Below are 9,690 nucleotides of genomic sequence, written 5' to 3' on the forward strand. Positions count from 1 at the left end.
TAAAAAATAAAAAATATTTATCCGAGATGCCCCCCAGTTATGATATCATCATCGTATATAAATATACTGAGATGGTATCATGGAAGATGCTTCAGCCCTTCTCTTAGTCCTCCATGATACCATCATGGTATATAAATATATCGAGACGGTATTATGAATGATCATGTTCATTTATTAAAAATGACACACTTTTTGTTGAAAAAAAAAAACTCTATGATACCATCGTCTTATATACATATACCGTGATGGTATCATAAAGGACTGCTTCAGTCCTTCAATGAGACACTCCTCAGGACCATGGTATCATCATGGTATATAAATATACTGAGATGGTATCATGAAGGACTGTTTCAGTCCTTCTCTTAGTCCTCTATGATACCATCGTGATATATAAATATACCGCGATGGTATCACGAAAAGGAAGGGGTTTGGCCGAGAGGTATGTCGGGTAAATATTTTCAGCTGATGGGGATAGAAGTAAACATAGTTTGGGAAGGGGCATGCGCGGATAAATATTTTATATTTTGGAGGCAATTAGTGATGTTTTCCCTATTTTTTTCTTGTCTCTTTTAGATGATGAAAAAATGGATGTTTATGCTGGATGTTACTCAAGAAATTACATGAAAAATCTTGTCACCGTAGAAACGACAAAATTGTGACCATTGACAAGTTCAAAAAGATTTTTTTTTATAAGTGATAGCCCACTAATTGTCATATGGAGCAATTTGCACGAATTCCCTTCAAACACACTGGTCTTTAATTTTTGCCTCTCAAATTTCTGATCTTTTATTTTTGCCCTCCGTTTAAAAACTTATGGGTTTAGGATTCAAATTTTCGTTCAATCAAAATTTTTTTAAAAAAAATCACAAGGCAGAATTTGCCTGCAAAACTCTACCTTAAGGTAGAATTTGCCTTCAGGCATTAAGGTAGAGTTTGAATCTAAAACTCCGTCTTGCAAATTTATTTTTAATTTTTGACTGAGCGAGGGTTCAATTTCGGAACCCGTGGATTCTTAGGCGAAGGGAAAAAATTAAAGACTAACAATTTGAGGGGCAAAAAATAAAGACCAGTGCCTTTGAAGGGCAATCCGCGCTAAAAATGGTTCGCTTAAGATTGAGTTGGGCTAGAAATTTGAACGCCAATTCAAAAGATATTCTTTTGCGCGTATTGGCCTTCAAAGGTGCTGGGACTTTATCAAATTGCTTGTCTTTAATTTTGCCCTTCTCTTAAAAATGTGGTCAAAACTTAGTTATGTCTTATAAGGCAGAACTTAGTTATGCCTTAAGGTTAGGGCATAACTTGTGTAGTTCTAAGGCATAACTTAGAACTACAGAAGCTATGTCTTAAGACATAACTAAATTTTGCCTTATAAAGCATAACCTTTGCCTAAGTTATGCCTTAAAATAGGGGTGTACATAGACCGGATTGATTCGGGTTTTTTAAATACCAAAGTAAACCAATTGCATCGGGTTTTTAAATCTATAAACCAAACCAAACCAACAAAAGTCGGGTTTTTCGACCTCGAATTTTCTCGGTTTTTTCAGGTTGCTCGGGTTTTTTGGATTTTTTTGGGCAAAGTCTTCATACAAAATATATCACATGTACTTCAAATACTTCTTTAGTCCTAATAAGATACGACTATCTAATTAAGATATTATTTAAGAAAATAACACAAAATGTGAGACGAGAGATGACATTGTACTAAAATATTCAACAACAAAAAAGTAACGAGAAAATTGCATAAAATAAAATGATCATAATCTAAAAGTACTAAGTTATGCTATAATAAATACGGCTTATTTATAAGGCATATAGAAAATGATCATAATCTAAAAGTACTAAGTCATGCTAAAATAAGTAAGGCTAATAAGTATTAATTACATGACTAGATATTAAAGAAATAAATAACATAAAGTTATGCATTTGCACTATTTTAGAATTGATTTCTTTTGTTAGCATTAGTTTTTTTGTCATTCCTAGTATTTTTATTTTAACATTAGTATGAATTTGATTTTTTTTTTTTTTTAGTTACTAACATCTATGGGCTATAAATCTTATTGGACTATTCAGAATTCTAAATCCAAATTTGAAATAATATATGAAAAGACAAAAAACTATGAAAAAATTTAAGAAATATTTATAAATTACATAATAAATAAACATTTTTGTTTATAAAATATTTTTGAAATTTTATATATGTAATGTCGGGTTGGTTTGGTTCGATTTGACTTTTTTTTAGTTAAAACCAAACCAAATCAATGGTGGTCGGGTTTTACTTTCTAAAACCAAACCACTAGTCGGATTTTTTTCTCGGTTTGATTCGGATTGTCGGTTTGTCAGTTTCCTCTGTACACCCCTACCTTAAAGCATGACATAACATTTGCGAATCCTTTGCCTTGAGAGTTTTTTTTTTTTTTTTTTTTTTTTTTTACTGAGTTGGGGTTTGAACCCAGAACCTCGGGTATTTTCAACCACTTTTTCAGATGAAGGACAAAAATTAAAGATTTCCAGTTTAATGGGCAAAAATTAAAGACCACCCCAAAATAGGAGCAATCGTGCGAATTTTCCTTCAAAAGAAGGATGAGCCTGTTTGACCAAGCGCCTAAAAATGATTTTTTCAGAATTGTTTTTTTTAAATGTTTTTTAAAAAGTTTTTTTGGTGGCAAGTAGTTTTGTTTAGGTAATTCATTTGAAAAGGGCTTTTGAGTACTTTTGGTAAACACATTGTGTTTGGCTAATCTTTATAATTAAATATCTATTATGAAAGACTTTAATTAAGCTTTTACCTTTATTTAATTAAAATTAAAAATAGATATTAAATTTTTCGATCAATATAATAGATGGGTAAATCAAAGAAAATATTAAATATTGGTATAATACCAACATGATGATTTAAATATGCTAAAAACATCAACCAAAATAACATTGTCATTCTTTTAAGTACGAAAAGAGTAATAAGGCTGCTTGAAGATCAAAAGAAAAATAAACGTCTTTGTTTTGGACAAGAAATGAATTATATCTGCAGCGTAAATTCAAAATGTATAAAAATAAATCGATAATTGTAACAAGGATGTTAACTGACTGTAAGTTTATTCGAAACATTTAAATGTATGATTGAGATCTCATTAACAACCACAATGAGTTGCAATACGTAAATATGTATGTATAATTAGAAATTAATCAATTCATGAGTGATATACTTGGAAAATATGTATTTATGGTAGGAATATTTTTGTCTTTAAAATTTTTTTGTTGCTTCTGCTTTTTTCAAGCAGCAGAAGTTTTTAGGTTCTCCCTAGCAACAGAAAAAATGGACTTAAAAGCACTTTTACTTATTGGCCAAACACTTCAAATTTTCAAAAAGAAAATATTTTTTTCCCAACAAAAATGCTTTGGCCTCAAAACTGCTTGGCCAAACAGGTCTAAGATGGATTGAGCCATTGAATTCAATATTCCGCTAAAGTTGGGTTGGAACTTGATTGTATAGCCCATTTTTGACTATTTGCAAATTTTCCCAGGGAAGCGAAGAAGATACAAGCAGACTAAGAAGTCTAAAGTGTTCAATTAAGGAAAATAAATCTTGATTACCAAGCAAAAAGACAAACAAAAGTGACTTGAAAATCAGATTAGAATAAGACTGATTTTAATGTTCATTTTTCTTGGTGGTGGATGTTGCTTTAATTAATTTGTTGAACTTGACTTATTATAATTTCCTTTTTTTCCACTTTTCTTCCTAGAGATAGGATGATAATAATTGTAGATAACAAAACAGTGAAGGCTTAGAGATTAAGATGACAATTGACAGCTGCAATTATGTCTTTTTTGTTGTGTCTTGTTAGGGATGCAGTTGACCATAAGGCTAGCTTGTTAATAATTTGCTTTTCCATTAAAAATTCATAATGAAAAATGATTGTTAAAGTAAATAGCATTTAAAACGGTTGTTGAATTCAGATTTCAAGTCATTTATTCATTTAAGTTTCCTCTAAACAGTTTGAAGTCTCCTTGCCTTTTTCATAGAAGAGGTTGGAATTGGATTACAAGTATCCAACTAATAACACCTTCTTCTTTTTTCCCCCCATTTTTATGTGTTATAGATAATAATGTGATTAATGCTAAAGTCAGAAGATGTTGAGTGTTGGAGATGTCAAAGAAAGACAAAATTTAAGTAAAACAAGAAAAAAGTTAAAGTTGTTTAATTCCTTCCTAACTTAGAAGTCAAATTAATTTCTTAAATTTAAAATTCACTAAAATATTATTATATAAAAATAGATTAAAATGAAACCATCAAGAGGAGAAGCAATATATAAGCTATGATTGGTCATGCCAAGCACTTAGCCAGCTGGATTCATATCTACATGGCACCCAAATTTATCTTTTTCTTTCTTGACACAATTATCATCTTAGTTATCATGCGACTCTTCTTCTCTTTTTCTCTTGGTATATTTTTGTCTCAATTTATAGCATATTTCATTTAATCTATTTAAAAAGAATATTAAGTTATTATATATAAAAGCAATTTAGTTTAAATTTTTATTTAATAAAATAATCTGTGATCACACAAATATTTAAAATTTACTTAAAAAAAAATTGTGATTAGTTAAATGATGCTACATTAATTATGACGCAGGAAAAATAATTCTAATTTTACTTTGACCCCATTCAATATTCTCAAATTCCTCAAGTTGCACCATTTGACTTTTCGAAATCAGAGGACTAGATTACTTTATTCAAAGACCAACACGCTTTAGCTTTTAATTTCATTGATCCCTTAACTATTGATATTTTGAGTTTAGTCCATAAAATAGTTTCTTCAAGTCTATTTAACCTTTAATTAACTAAAACGTACTTCCTCCGTCTACTTTTACTTGTCACTTAGTAACTTGACACGTCTATTAAGGAACCAAAAATAGAATGAAAAGTTTACCATATCAACCTTTGAATGCAATAAATTTAATGTCTTGGAAAATGCATTGGGATATGACTATAGTTAATAATAAGGGTAAAATAGGAAAAAAGTGATAAATTATGTCTTGATTTTTTAAAGTGGATATCTATTTTTAATATAGTGGACAAGCAAAAGTAGACGGAGAGAGTATATTTAAGAAATGTGTGACTATTTTGAAACTATATTATCCTCAAATATGATGGAGTAAGCAAAAGTAAGGTAAGATCTCCGTACACACTATCCTTCTCAGACCCCACTTATGGGATTACAAATTTACAATGAGTATGTTGTTGTTGTTTATGATGGACTAGTACAATTTAACATTAGCACCTCCACAATCAATGATTTTGCACTTAAAACTTGAGTAATTTTGTGGAGATTAGAGGGATTAAAACGTACATATCAAGTACTCCCTCCATCTACTTTTACCTGTCCACTATATTTATTCAGTTTAGAAAATCAAGACAGAATTTAACATTTAGTTCCTAATTTACCCTTATTATATACTATAATCACTTATCAATACATTTTCCAAAACATTGCATTATTATATTCAAATGGGTGATACAATAAAATTGTCAAACTATTTTTTGTCTCCTTAATATAGGTGTGTCAAGTCAATACATAATAAGTAAAAATGGACGGAGGGGGTAATTAAAGGTTAAATGTGTTTGATTAGAAATTATAAGGACCAAACTCTGAGTATATTACTATTTGAGAGACTAAAAGTGCTAATTTCCTTTAAATAAAAAAACCTCCTGACTTCTCAGTTCTCACCTACCGCCCAAAAGAAAAACATGAAAGAATCAAACAAAACGTTATACTATTCAATGTCAACGCCCCACCCAAAGTAAAACAAAGAATAAATATTTTAAAAATTAATTAGTGAACTGCCCACCCAAACAAGTATCCAAATAAAAAAAGACAACAAATTCAATTAAAATAATATTCTTACTTTTTGGATATCAAAAGTCAACTCTTTCTCTTTCCTCTACATCTTTTTCTTCTCCATTTAAATCCTCACACCATAACACCTCCATTGAACTTTCAAAAAATATTCATCCTTCTCTATTATTCTTCTTCTTTTTCTCCCATGTTTATTCACTTTCAAAAAATATTTCTCAATAAAAATTCTATCTTTAGCTTCTTTCAAGATCATATATGAATCTTTCATGAACAAGTAAAAAAATCTCTGTTTCTTCATATATATATTTTTTGTTGATTTTACTAGAAAATATTTCTTGGTTTTTCTCAAAATTAGTACTGGAGTGAAAAAATATTTCTTCATAAAAATTCAATCTTTAGATTCTTTCAAGATCATATATGAATCTTTCATGAACAAGTAAAAAAAATCTCTGTTTTTTCATTTTTTTTTTGTTGATTTTTTACTAGAAAATATTTCTCAAAATGGGTAATGGAGTTAGAAAATTGAATCTTTGTTTTGCTGGTGATGTTGGAGAAATATCAAAAAGACATAATTATGATATTGCTATGAACAATATAAATGATCCACTTGATGAAGGTTTGGGTCATTCTTTCTGTTATATCCGACCCGACCCGAAAGCCCACCCGTTTTCAGATGATAATTCATCATCATCTTCATCAACTACCACAACTATTTCAAGTACAAGTACAACAGCTTTTCGTACAATATCAGGTGCATCTATATCAGCTAATACCTTTACCACCCCTTTGTCAACGTCAATCGTTGACTTTTCGGGTTGTTATAATAATGATAAAGCATCAGCTTTTGAGAGTTCTCAGTTTTTTAGTTCTATCCCACTTCAGCCAATCCCAAGGGGATCATGTGGTGGGGGGTCCATTCATTCGAGCCGATCCCGCCTTGCGTATCAAACACGGCCTTTGCCGGCCGCATGAAAGAGGGATTCATGTCGGGCCCTATTGAAAGGAGCTTCACTTCGGGCCCGTTGGAGAATCAGTTACATGATCATCATATACAAAGGTATAAGCCAAAATACAAGAAATGGGGTTTGATGAGAAGTTTAAAGAAAGTGTTGTCAAGTTCTTTTAAGGGGCTTAAAGAAGTGAAGTTGGCTGAGAAAAGTAATAATAATGAAGTTGTTAATGTTATAAGGAGTAATAGTAATGTTGAAAATATTTTGAGTAGTCAAAATAGTTTGGTTGATGATGATGAGGGAAGTGAATCATTTAGAGGCCAAAATGTGCAATGGGCACAAGGAAAAGCAGGGGAAGATAGAGTACATGTAGTGATTTCTGAGGAACATGGATGGGTTTTTGTTGGTATTTATGATGGGTTTAATGGTCCTGATGCTACTGACTTTTTATTGAACAATCTTTATTCAAATGTCTATAAAGAACTCAAAGGATTGTTATGGAATGATAAGTCAGAAGCCCCCAAGAATTCGACGAGCAACGAGAGTACTCTTCCATTGAGAAACTCGGGTTTTAAGGTGGAACATTTTGTTCAAAATAATCAAGAATCTGATGGGATTTTTGGTGTTGACCATTCTGATGTTTTGAAGGCTTTATCTGAAGGGTTAAGGAAAACCGAGGTGTCGTATTTGGACATTGCTGATATGATGGTGAAGGAGAATCCTGAATTGGCCTTAATGGGATCTTGTGTTTTAGTAATGTTGCTTAAGGATCAAGATGTATATTTGTTGAATGTTGGAGATAGTAGAGCTGTTTTAGCCCAAAATCCTGAATCTGATCATTCAATAAACAAGTTTAGAAGGATAAATGAGCAGAGTGTTAATAGCATTGATGCACTCTATAGAGCTGAATCGGATCGCAAACATAATCTAGTACCTTCTCAACTTACCATGGATCATAGCACATCTATCAAAGAGGTAACAGATCATATCTCATTTACATAAGCAATTGCAGAAAGCATTTTGTATTTTGCCTGTTTTCGTATGTTGATGTTGTGCTTATCTTGTGAATTGATTGATTGCAGGAAGTTGTTAGGATTAGAAGTGAGCATCCGGATGATGCTTCCGCGATTAAAAAAGATAGAGTGAAAGGTTCCTTGAAGGTTACTCGAGCTTTCGGGGCAGGATATCTCAAACAGGTATTAAGAATGATTTTAAACTCATTTGTATCATTTGATCATATTGATGTCTGGCATGTCCAACATTTTTTAAAATTCTGAACTCTATTTGTAAACGAATGAAATATGGAGCCATAAGCTTACCAAGCATGTCAAATGAAGAACATATCTTTATACAGTCAAACCTCTTTATAACAGCATCGTTTGTCCCAATACTTTTTGGCTGCTAAGCAAAATGCTATTATAGAATACTTATAGTATAACATAACAGGAAAGATCCATTCCACGGAAAACATGGTTGTTCTAGTGAAATATTGTTATAGAGGATGACTGTTATCGAGAGGTCTGATTGCATATGACTCGCCCCAGTATTATTCGAACATTGAAATCTTTGAAGCATTCTTACCAGTTAGCTTGTATGTCACCTGAACATGCTGCCTATTGTTTTATTAGCCTTGTGTATTGATGTCCTTTCCACTTGTGTGATTTTTCAGCCCAAATGGAATAATGCACTTCTAGAGATGTTCAGAATTGACTACATTGGAAATTCACCTTACATCAACTGTTTACCGTCACTTTACCACCACACACTCGGCTCAAGAGACAAATTTTTGATCTTATCGTCCGATGGGCTTTACCAATACTTCACGAATGAAGAAGCAGTCTCAGAAGTTGAGACCTTTATGTCTATATTCCCCGAGGGAGATCCTGCTCAACATCTCGTCGAAGAAGTGTTGTTCAGAGCTGCTAAGAAAGCTGGTAAATAGAAACGCTCAAAAATCTTTGCCAGTGAGATTTGCTAAGTACTACTAATTTCTCATTGCAATTGTTCTGAACAACTTCCGGTTTTGGATTTTGCAGGCTTGAATTTTCATGAGCTGCTCGATATACCTCAAGGAGATCGTAGGAAGTACCATGATGATGTTTCAATTATCATTTTATCCTTCGAAGGAAGGATATGGAAATCATCGATGTAAATGAAACTAGACTGAGGAATTTTGAATGTTTACCCTCTGACAAAAAGAAAAGTACATAGAAAAAATCGAGCTAATTTTGCTGTTAACACCTTGTTTACCCGATTTTAGAAGTAGTGTTTATAGTATACAGTTTAGGCTGCTCGATAAAAAATAGTGTGAGGCTGAGGTTTCTTGCTCCCGAGATTGTAAAGTTACCAATAAACGTATAGCAAAGCCTTGCCTCTTTTTACTTTCAAATGTTATTAGGATACATGGTGAGTTTTGTAACAGATGGTTCTCCTTGTATACATTTTGGAGTTCCATCTCACAAACTTTACCTCAATAGATACGACCCGTTGGTCACAATTCCTTTATTTTATTTCATACTTATTATTTAGTTTCAACTATGTCTCTATGATCCATTGAAATTCAACCCTTTGTCTCTACGATTCGTAAAAACTAAAATAAAAACTATGCAAGTTTGGCACTTTGTCCTGAACAGTTTTAAGTGAGAAACAAGTTAGAGTAATGTATGTGGAATCAGAATAAATGGCATAATGCTAAAAGACATTAAAGTGACCAAGAGTGCAAAAGTTGGAAGTTGAAAATCTGGTGGAATTGTTTTTATTCCTCATATCCATAAGTTTGGTTTCTCATACAAGCAATAAGTTGTTGTTGGAAATTAAAAGTTGACTATACTTGTTTTGTTCACCATTTCAAACTCCATCCTTATTTTCTTTTGCTCTTTTGTTTGGTCA

General features: G+C 31.9%; 1 pseudogene; it reads left to right on the forward strand.

The window, feature by feature from the left end:
• The first annotated feature begins 6,003 nt into the window (after nt 1-6,003).
• On the forward strand, nt 6,004-9,306 carry LOC132057149 (probable protein phosphatase 2C 23; annotated as a pseudogene).
• Nucleotides 9,307-9,690: the final 384 nt, after the last annotated feature.

This window comes from Lycium ferocissimum, chromosome 5 (genome assembly GCF_029784015.1).
Source record: "Lycium ferocissimum isolate CSIRO_LF1 chromosome 5, AGI_CSIRO_Lferr_CH_V1, whole genome shotgun sequence".
NCBI lineage: Eukaryota > Viridiplantae > Streptophyta > Magnoliopsida > Solanales > Solanaceae > Lycium > Lycium ferocissimum.